The sequence below is a fragment of the Solanum tuberosum genome, unplaced genomic scaffold (genome assembly GCF_000226075.1).
Source record: "Solanum tuberosum cultivar DM 1-3 516 R44 unplaced genomic scaffold, SolTub_3.0 scf00673, whole genome shotgun sequence".
Lineage (NCBI taxonomy): Eukaryota > Viridiplantae > Streptophyta > Magnoliopsida > Solanales > Solanaceae > Solanum > Solanum tuberosum.
In genome coordinates this window covers 50,217-62,794 of record NW_006239623.1, presented here as the reverse complement: position 1 = coordinate 62,794, position 12,578 = coordinate 50,217, and positions in this window count along the sequence as shown.

Here is a 12,578-nt window from a genome sequence, read left to right as displayed (position 1 = left end):
CATATGATTAAAGTAATGTGAGGATAATCATCATGAATGGAGTAACCATTAGACAATTATGAGTCTAAAATATTTTAAGGAATTTGGAATTTAAGTCATTCTTGGCTATGAATTGGTGTAGCCATAATAGTTGCTGGGAAATTTCCCTTTCATCTAAAATTATTCTATGTATTGTTTGTCTTTCTGGGAATGCATTGTTAATCTATTGGACAGTTAATTCACTCATTGTGCTGTGAAGTTCATTGTTATTGTCAATTCATGGTTTAAAGTATGAAATATTAAGGTTTAGCTCTAAGCTTAAAAGTTAGGAATTACTCTATTGTAACTTGACTCCGACTAGCATAATTGATATCGTTAATCAATATTTTGCTTAGATTGAGGCAAGTGAGTTTTGTCGTGGTTGGTGTTCTACGCGTGCAAGGTCGTGGAACTTATCAATAGTGGGGTAAGTGGGACTTTAAGCTTTAGTGATTGCTTTTCAAACCTGCTTTGTAAATATATTTTATCTGCCTGGTCCAATATGTGTTGGACAAGCATGTGCTTGGGAGAATCAATGGTCTTTGACTAACTGCAAATATGTATATTGCGAAGAATACTGAATATTCTTTTATAAGTTATGCATTGTTTTATGTTGGATTTTCTTCATTTTCGTGATACAATTATTAGGGGCATACCGTAATATGTTAGGGGCATACATGTGCTGCCGTAATATGTTAGGGATCTTGTACATGCTATCGTAGTATATTTTGGGGGTATTATATATGATGTCGTGGACTTTTCGAGGTGCTAGGACGATCTGTTTCACAACGACAAGCTTTGAGTGTGGAATGAGTTGAGAGACATTTAGTGTCCTTTTTGACATTTGTTTGGACATATTGATCATTAACTTATGAAATATATTGTTGTGCATATCATTATGTGTTTATTGTGTAGATGTATTTTTTAACACTTGTTTCAGGGGTATTAAAGTTGTGGGTCGAGGATCTTACTGAATTATATTTATATGTAACTCACTCCTTACTTACATGTTTATGCAAATACTATTGCAGAGGGTGAGACTAGTGGCTGACGAGTTCATTCGTATGGATTCTGTTGCTGAGGTGAGCCTTCACATTGTTCGTGGAGGCTACCATTTCAGCTTTATCTATCTATAGTATATAACTTCTTATCTTGGGATTTGTATGCCCGACATTTGAACTCATGTAACTCCAATAAATGCTTCATGATTTTACCGTGGGATTTGGGCTAAATATATATTATTAATTAAGTGACAATTTCTTTTCATAAATCGATAAATGATTTTGGTTGGATAATAAAAAAAAAATTAATGAATATTGATGAGCTTTTGAGTTGCACATATTTTATCTCAATATTTAGATAATTTGGATAAGTATATGAATATTTAGTTATCCTGACATGTGGTGTACTTAGTGATTGCTAGTCAGTAGTCACATCTAGGGGTATTTTGGAATGTGACATGTTTAACTTAATCCGGTTATAATTTGTTATGGAAAAATATAAATTAGACATGAAGATGACCTTTTTAACTTCAATCTCACAAGTAGATTGCATCATATAAACTAACTGGAGATTTATCTGCCATTTATTTATCTGTGCTTTCATGTGCAAAATTGTGTTGTACCACTTGCCTTTTTTACCCAACAGTATTAGGGGATTGTCGTAGTACTAGTTTTCCTAAAATAGAGAGTTTAGACTTCGAAATTTGTCAATCAATATTGGTTAGAGGCGAATCAAAGATTTGAAGACGATGGGTGAACCATCAAAGGCTAATGCACGCTATTTAACGCATGTTGTGCAATACTGCTTTGGGCCTTAATTGAATGACTTTGAGTGCAATGTTTGCTTTGTGTACTTTGCGGTTTGCACCATGAGGTCACGTGTTCAAAACCATCCAACCGCCCTTACCCTTGTTTCTTTTAAGCTTTTGTAAGCTAAATCCAGGGAAAAAATGTATAACTTACAGAAATTCCATACATTTAGGGGTTATCTCGAAAGTTTCTCCAATTATAAAAAACTCAAAATTTTCATTGCTCTCGGATACATTCTTTGGTTGTTTGATACATTACTTAATATATAATGGGAGGGATGTTTCTGAGAGGGGATGTGAATGTATTTGAGGGGAACAAGAATGTATCCGAGAGGGGATAAGAATGTTTCCGTAAGAAGATTTTTGTAATTTTCTTAAATGATAGGAAATTTTAGAGATTATGATATCTTAAATTGTGTATTTATGTAAATTTTCAAAAAAAAAAGTAAACAGAGGAAGGTAGTAGATGACAGGATTCAAACCCAGTTCACCAAGAGATGGAATGTAGCAATTTCAACCATTTCACCAAACTCACCTTGATGTCTTAGTATGCCTTAGAATATATATTAATATCTCAAGGTATATAGTAATATACATATATAATTTTTTTGAAGTTAACTAGTTTAATATCTCAAGGTATATAGCAACATACATATATAATTTTTTTGAAGTTAACTAGTGCATGTACACCCATACCCACACCCTTCTATATAGGTCTGCCTCAGTTCCCAAAGGTGCATGAGTTGAAATGAACTAGATAAAATATGAGTTAAAACGTGATTTTCTTACGTAAATGTACTGCTGGAAAAAAAAGAACAAAAATGACTGCATGTATATGTAATGTATGTATAATTAGTATATAACATGTATATATGATGTATAACTATGCATATATATACATTGAAAAAAATCATCTTCCTCAACGAGTTGATTTTTTTTTTCAATCCCTACCAACTCAAACCTCATCTAAACAGTCTTAAATTTTAGATATGAGTTTCTCTCAATGTTTCAAGTCGTTTGGATACTATTGACTCTAAACGATTCACGTTTGCAGCAAGTCGAATTTCAAAATTTGAGCTTTGAAACTCTTTAATGCTAGATTTCAATGGACATCAACTTAAATCTTCCTCTAAATAAATCAAATTTTTAGATATGAGCTTCTCTCAATGTTTTGATTCTTTTGAAACGGTTCACATTTACAACATGTCAAATTTTAAAAATTGTTGACGTTTTCGTCCTCTGTTTTCTTCAATGGAGGACGACAACAAAATTGAAATTTGGAAATCTAAATTGAAATTATGCTCTAAATTTCAAGGGGTAAAGGGAAGTTGAATCAAAGTTCGACAAATATAATTACCCCAAAAATGAAAAAAATACAGAGCATAGTTAAATCGAAAAATGTTGAACCAAAATGTACTTCACTTACAAGAATAGTGGTTAAATGATCATTTTGAGTAATAAGTAATAATTGAGTTATTTTGAATACGAATTTTGACCAAATTGACATTTTGTGTAATTTTCCTTTAGAACATTGGGTTAAAGTTGATTGGTCTAATTCTTACTAAGTTTTGATTTTTGTTTCTTATACTTTGTTTAATTACCTAATAAAGTTTATTACAACTTTATATAATAACAGTTTAAATATAAAAATATTTTAAAATTTTTTTGAGATTTTTTATGGACAAATTTGGGCTACATATGTGTTCAACTTTTAGATGGATTGAATTGGGCAGTCAAAATGAGATTTTTATAAGGAAAATTTAATCAAAAATGATCATTTAGTTATTATAAGTTATAACTATAACCCAAAATTATTTCTTTGGCACTCTAATTTGCCTTACAAATCATTTCGACAATTCGGCATTTTTTCATCTTCATAATTTTCTCGTTTCAAGTAACTTAACAGTTAATTCTATAACTATAGTGTAAAGTTTGTGCTTATATTTTTCGTCACTATAGAGTTTCAAGGAAATATTACCTAACATATTCTTTTTTATCATATTATCTAAAATTCTCTATCATTTGAAAGAATTATAAGAATTTCTACTCTTTCCAATTTTCGGATATATCAGTTTACGCGATGTATTGGTCAGATGCATCACTTTACATGACGTACAGGATGTATCGGGACGTTGGTGATGTATCGGAAATCGAGACGCGATATATCGGGATGTATCCGAAACCGGGATGCAATGTATCGGGATGTATACGGATTCCACCAAATTTAAGAGATTTTTGTAATTTGAAAAAGAGTAGGGATAAGATGTAATTAGTTCTTACCATTATGAGATTTGTGTAAAATTTTCGAGTTTCAAACCTCAAACTTAAAATTTGACTTGTGACAAATGTGAATCGTTTTGAGTGAATAATATATGGAAAAAAAAGATCGAGAGGATCTCATCTTTAAATTTTGGGATTGTTTTGTTTAGAGGAGATTTGAGTTGGACGATGACCATTAAAATCCTCTATTAAAGAGCTTCGGAGCTCAAATTTTAAAATTTGACCTATCTCAAACATGGATTGTTTTTTAGTGAATAGTATTTTAAAGATTTGAAATATCGAGAGGAACTCATATATAAAACTGGGAATGTTTAGAGGAGATTTGAACTAGCCGGGATTGAATTTAAATATCAACTCATTGAAGAAAATATACATCTTTCTTGCATAATTATACATCATCTATACATGGGTACACACTATTTATACAATTTCAATACATTATATATACATATTGGTACATTACATATACATATGACCACTTTGTTGAAAATATTGTTTGTTGTTTGTATCGCTAATTCTAAGCTATTTTATATGTAGATGAAAACTTATATTTGATGCAAATGAAATTAGTTTATTGTATATCTATGATATTTTTTATTTTTTATATTGTATAGCCGTCCATCAAAATAATAATCAATGAATATATATTTTTATATATTAAAATTAATATACATATTTTATACATAATATACATATATTAGCAAATTTAATTATTTCTAGTTGTTTGATGATCAAATGTGTAACCTTCCTTAAATATATGGGGATTAGGTGGACCGTATTTGTACAAGTTAAGTTTTACCACCTGTCACACCCCTTTTCCGATCGGCGGAAGGGTTTGTCCAATTTAAGTGACGGTATTGATTTAGGGATTATTTTTATTCTTTCAGAGTCGTCACTTGGAATTGAGTTATGGTGTTCCAAGTCACCTTTTTTAAATCCCTAATCAAAAGGAAATGACTCTTTAATTTGGTCTGCGAACCAGAAATTCGGGTAAGGAATTCTATTGACCGAGGGGAAGGTATTAGGCATCCCTCGAGTCCCGTGGTTCTAGCACGATCACTTTTATTGACTTATATTTATTTTAAAATTACATTTGGATATATTTTTACAGGCCATGATTTGCTTCCATTTCTTATTTGTTGAACTTTTTATTTGGTCTTGACCTAAATGTGTAACCGCATTCTTGATCTTGACATTTAGAGACATAATTGTCTTCTTCGCATAATTGTCTATAAGTCTTACTTTAAATTAATAAAAGTTATTTATATTTTTGAACAAGGTGTGTCACCGCATCCTTGAGTTTCTTTTACTGTCTCAAAAAAGATGTGTAACCACATTCTTAATTGAAATAAATATTCTTTTTAATGTGTCTAGAATTTTTTCTAATCATTATAAAACTACTATTTTCCTTTATACATAAAACTAAGTAAAGTAAAATAAATCTAAATGTTGAGGATACAATATATAATTCTGGCATCATTTCTATATCATTTTATTTTATATTTTATATTTTTATTACTCTTAAAATTAACGTCAAAATTAAGCATACATTTTTTAATCAAATAAAACAATAATGAATTTTTAAAAAATAAATCTTATTTTTTGTTTGATAAAATTAAAATAATAATTTATTTATTTAGCCTAACTATACATACTTTATTATTATTATCTAAATTAAGACTACAATAACATCATGACCCGTTCATTTTTAAGAGGTCACAACTAGCGAATAGAAATAAATAAAATAAAAATAATCATTGTTAAAGCTACCTTCATTCATTAAACAGAGATATAAAGTTAACAAATTGTTCACATCAATCAAATTATGAATTAAAAAAATAGGAAAACTTGTCATAAAATTACATCAAATTCCATAAATAAATTAAAAAGATAAGGTAAAGTTGAATATCGCAATATCTTGACCGAAGCTCGATTAGAACGCCCACAAAGCTTTTGTAGATTGTATGTGGTGATATATATATGTATTGTGTTTATACGAAAATAATAATGAGAAAGGAAGAAAAGATGTAAATGCGTTGGTAAATTTTTGAAAGAAAAATAAAATACAATGGGAGTATATTATTTGTTTCTCGTGTGTTGTTATTTCTGATTTTTTCTTTCTTTCTTCCAAGTGCTCGTATGTTTTCTGGGAAGTGTGTAGTGTTAATTTTTGGATTTTTTTTCCTTTTTTTTTTCTTCTTTTGGTGTTGTGCGTCTGTGGTGTCGTGTGTATTGTAGTCTTTTTTCTTGGCAGATGTGTAGTATATGTTAATATAGTAGTGTGTGGGTTCTTTTGGTGTTGTGTCGTGTGTAGTGTGAGGGAGTGTGGTGTGTTGTGTGCAGATGGTGGGGTTGTGAGTGGAGTGGGGTAGTAGTATAAGGGGTTAATGGGGTAGTGTAGGTTAGTTTTAAGTTTTTTTTATTTTTATTTTTTTAATAATAATATAATATAATATAATTTAATTATTTTTTAAACTAACAAAAATTGAATAGTTAATAATAAATTATAATTAAGAAATACTGGCTTATTTATTAAACTAAAATTAAAACAAAACATATATATTTTTTGTTATTTTCAAATCTTTTACAATAAACTTACTAAAATAAGATAAAATAAGAATATCTAATTTATATATAAAAGCAATATTTATGTACTAAAAATGGTGTAATATCTTAAGTTTGATCAAAAATTACGTTTCTACACCACCCCTTATTATTTATCAGAATTGACACAAAAACAAGAAAATAATCGAAAACGAAAAAAGAAGGAAGGCCATGCATATTTTAATTAAATGAGGTGAGAGCCATGTCCAAGCTAAAAGAAAAAATTGACAGAAATAATAAAATAAAATTCTAGAAAGAAGTATTGAAATTTTTTTTCTAGTGTACGATTAGTGAATGAAAAATATATTTTTTTTAAAATATCTTTTTTTATAGGTAGAAAATACTTTTCTGAAAAAATAGTTTCTAACCTAAAACCCAATCTCGATAATTGATGCGACATCCAACCCCAACATCGACCCAACACCAGATTCTGACCTGAAACCTACCCCGCCCCGAAATTCGACCATGACCCGAAATCGTCACCTACCCGAAATCAACCCCGCCCTGACCCGAGACCCGACCCCAACCTTGACTCGAGACCTGATCCCGACCCAAAACCCAAGACCCGATCTTGACTCGAGACCCGACCCCGACCCTGAACCAGGATCAGACCTCAATCTTGACCTGACCCCAACCCAAGACCTAATCCCGACCTCAAACCCAACCCGAGACTCGACCCCCACCTCGACTTGAGACCTGACTCCGACCCCAATCTCGAACTTTGATCCGACCTTGACATCAGCACTCGACTTTTGATTTCCGAACCTTGACTGACATTGACACTTGAATCAAGATGCGATTTCGAATCGGGACCTGACCCTCGATCACCTAGGACCCAACTTTCGAAACGGGACCGTCTTCGACATTAGACCCTAACATCTGACCCCGACACCTAACTCAAAAATTTATCCCAACACGTGATTCCAGATCTGCCCTGCTCAATCCAAACTCAGGAGTTGGGTCTCAAATCGAGGTCAAGAGTCGGATCTCGAATTGAGAATCAGGAGTTGGGTATAAGATTAGTATTGAGAATCGACACTCTAGACTTAAGTTAATTAGGATGGAAAAATTGAGGTGTGAGGTTCAAATAATTTTGGAAAATGTTTTCCTTACTTTTTTAAGGGAAGTCATTTTCATTTTCAAAAACATTTCTGCCAACCAAAGATGAGAAAATTGGAAAACATTTTCTTTCATACCAAACACACCCTTAGTCTCTTCTTGTTTTCCATCGGCTTCAATTGTCACCACCTTCACTTTAAAATAAATAAATTAGGAGTGTGTTTGGACATATAATATGAAATTAAAATTTTATTTAGAGATGTAATTAAAAAAAAATTAAATTGTGTTTTCTTCATAAATATATAAACCCCACAAATTGCGAAAAATATCAAAAAAAAAATCTCAATACTTACATAACTCTTATCAAATGAACAAATTATAGTTCATAAACAAGATATCAGAGTATCTTAACACGCCACATTGATAAATCACATATCTCTATGTTTTTTTTATAAATAAATATTTACAATTACAAACTTTCAAATACACAAAATTTTATTTCAAAAAATCACTTTTCAACAATATTAGTAACTAGCTATTTCTTTAATATAATCCTTTTACGTGGTACGAATGATCAGCATAAGTCTTCGATTGATCCTATTATACTTTAAATCTTGATAACAACTCTATCCATACTCGTTTTTTTGCACATACGCGTTATGTTCAATTTCAAAGCACCTGATTCTGCCAAACTCAGGATCCTATATATTATTGAATCTGGGAATATTAACTTTACGTAGTGTAGAATTCTAATTTCATCAAAAGCTCTCTTTATCTTTATTTAAAATAATATTTTGGCCTCTCCCATTCTAGGTCCACTCACCCAATTTTTTAAAAAAAAATCAAAAAAATTAGGAGTATCACATGGGAAGAGATAGAGAAAGTGAAGAGGTAGGTAGGTAGGTAAGGATGTTTTAGGACAGCCACACGAGTCTTGTTGTGCATACCTAATTAAGCACATGATATCCACAACCATATGAGTTGGCTCGTACCTTATTATTTGCCTACCCTCACTTCTCTTTCACGATTCATGTCTCCTCTCCTCTCCAATAATAACTATAATAATAATAATAATAATAAAAATAGGAAGAGAGGCGAGTGAGATTCGTGTGTATCCCAGATACATGTGAATCATATGATCGGATACATATAATACATGTAGCTGGTGCGATTCGCATATATCTGGAATACCAAATAGATAGATGTGAGAGTGGCGAGTGGGGTGGGAGAGATCGAGATGAGGGAGGCAGTCGAGAATTGTTATGTATCTCAGATACATGTGAATCCACTTGAATGCAATGTAACTAGAACAAATTATATGTATTTTTGACCCCATTTATTTGAGATACATGTATATGGATGTATCTGGAGGTACCAAAATATGATAGGATATGTAATATTGCAAAATAGAATGTATCTAAATAATTAACTCTTAAATTAGTAGAATTTATGTAAATAAAAAAAATATCAATACAATTCGTTTATATTATACTAGAGAGAGTCATAGAATTATTCTTTCAAAACTCATAGCTTTAAAACATTTTCTACTGCTTATTGAATTTTAACATATAAATTTATATGTCATGTCGAAAGTACTGATTTCAGATGAGCTAAGACCCCTTTCCTTAACCAATGATGCATGTAAGTTCATCCACCCTCTTGCCTCGATATTTATGAACAAATAAATGTTATTTACTCATTTTCAACACTCTTCTTTTGTATCCCCCATTAGTGAGGAAAGGGAAAGATCGATTTGAGGGAGCACCAACTTACTTTACTCTCTATAAATGTACCTAACACAACTTACTTTGGTGGAAGGTGGGGTGAGGGAGTTAAAGAAAGGACACAAGAAATTAATGCTTGGATGTTAGATAGGATCAAACTAACAGAGAAAGAACCAATTAAATTTGAATTTTAAAATAAATATTTTATTTTAAACTTAATTCCATATCATTGAAATGTAGCCACTTTTTAGTAGCAAGTAGCTAGTAATAATTTCATGAAAGTCAATCATATTTTATATGGTATACTTATAATTAGAGGTAGTAAGTGTGGTAATAAAATTCATGTGTATTGCAACCCTCCGCTCGCTCTTACTGGTTCATTTTTGATTTTACATGCATTTTTCTTAATAGATAATAATTAATACGAGTATTTTACTACAATACTTATGTTAATTAATGTATAATCTTAGATTTTGAGAAATAAGTAAAAAAATAATTATCATATTAAAAAGATAAATAGAATACTGAACCAGTAAAAGTGATCACACGGAGATAATTAAAGAGGTGGGGAGCCCCTTCTTTAATTAGAATATGACTCAAAAGGTGAAACGAGTAGGTAAAATTACACATATGAGACTAGACAAGTGGACATCTCTCTCTTTAATTCTTTCTCTTTCAAGCCATCAAAGCCAAGATAATGGAAAAGGTTTTAGGAACTTTCATTCATAGGTACGAGTTGTTATCAAAGTTGTTTTCAAACATAGAGGACATTATATTTGTGGTGGTGGGTGCTTAAAAAAACAAAACAAGAAAAATCCAAGTAGGGAGGTAAATAATACTTATATACTTTATCATATAGAAAAAAAAAAAACAACAAAAAGTGAATAAACAACAACCCTCCTCCACTATATTAACCCTACATTGTTGCCAAAACTTGAACCACAAGGTTTGTGATAGGAGTGTCTGAGTTTAAATTATATACATCGTTAGTATAAAATATTTTTACGTATCATTATAACAAATAATCTATTTTATTTTTAAAGATTATATAATTCTTTTTACATTGATAATTTATATAATTATTTACACTCTTTAAGCAAAGAGAGGAAACAAATAAAAAGAGAGAAGTGGAAGGTGAAACAAACCCCATGAGCAACTATCATCACACCCCACACTCAATCTTTTTTCCTTCAAATTTTCTTTGCTTCTTTTTCTTCTCCTATTACTCCACTTAGTAGTAAAGAGTCGGGACTAGTAGCTCGTATGTGAGTTGGTCGAATTTAGTTGATTTTGTTTAAACGATATATTTGTATTAATGAATTTATTAAATATATATAAATTTTAAATTTTAAATTCAATTATAATATATCACTTAAAATTATCATTATAAAATTCAGAATCCATCAAATTGAACTTCTAGCTTCGCCTCCCGCTTAATACTATGTCTTCTAGAAACTCTTGCAAAACACACAAACTCAATCTCTCTCAATTCTAGTTTGCTTGTATGCTAGAATACCAATATAATGAAGAAGAAAAAAACTCCCCCACCTCCAACCATATCTTATCATCTAACACTTATATTAATTATTATAATTAGTAAAAAATTGTAAACCAAAAGCACATCGCCCAATTCTTCACCAAACGCTCGCTACAACTAACTTACCAGATATCATTATTACTAAATTATAAATGAAAACAAAAAGAGTTTATAACTTCTATACATTAACAGCGCAAAAGAACTTTTATATTTTACCGACTATCAGAATATATAAGTTAAATCCAAAAAATATTTCAACTATAGTCAATTTATTTTTGGAATTTCCTGTTTCTACGTGTCACACGTCACTATAACAAATAAAGAATTTAGCAGTAATTAATATATTTAATTAGCGATAATAATAAATATGAATATTTACTATCAACACTCTATATACGTGCACTAAAGACTTCAGCGACTCTTAATGCAATTGCATGAACTTAACTATCGCTAAATATTTTTACGGCAATAAATATTATCACTAAATTATTATTTTTGTTGCAGTGTGTTCGCAATAAAAATATTAATTCATAGTTAGTACAATTTGATTGATCATTGATGTGTGATGATATACTTTCTTTTGTGATCTGTGGGGTAAAAAGTGTAGAATTTATCTAGATCGAGCACCATATATAAATTAATAAAATCCGATAAGGTTGTTAGTTCAATATAAACAATAAAATTAATTAATATTGGTAGAGTTAATAATTGTGGTACATGTTGCCCATATGGTTGGGTTAGCTAAATAATTAATAACAGGTTGTTCAGAGTTTGGACAGAAACGAAAAAGAAAGACAAATTAAATCAAATCACACTCCTGGCCCCTTTATACCTACCTCATAGTTAATGAGTTTCTCACTTTTACTCTTCCAATTATTATCACTCTTTAGTATATGTATATCTTTTGTATTATTACTAAATTTTAGTTAGTATTGAAGTGTGTGACTATATTATTTAAAAGTTTAAGCAGTTAGAATATATTTTTATTAGTTAATTGTATTTTTAATGTGCATGTCATATGTGGATCTGATTCCTTTTCATGGATCAATGACGTGGATTTTTTTTATATGGATGACGATGAGATTCGATCAAATGAGATGGTCACACTTTAACATGGTATCAGAGGAGGCAAAAGTCCTGAGATTGAATCTCGCCAGCACCCATATCGAAAAAAAATTCATGTGCTTGGCTCAATAATTTGATTTATATTATATATTTAGTGACAGTTAAAATGATTGTTCGTACGATCAGTGCAATTTAATCTTCCATAAAAGATCATTAATGATAATATACTTAGTGTGTAATTCTCATAAATGAAGTCTGATAAAATAGAATGTAATAAACTTTACCTCATCTTTTAAGGAGTAAAAAGACTATTTTCGATCGAGATATAAAATTACACACGTAAATATATAGTCATGATAATGTTGATGCAAATATTATATTATATTTAAATGAAAGAATGCCCATCAGATCAGCCACTCCCACAAACCTGTCTCACCAACTCACATCTAGAAGCAATTAGTGTCACTACCCCCCTCCCCCC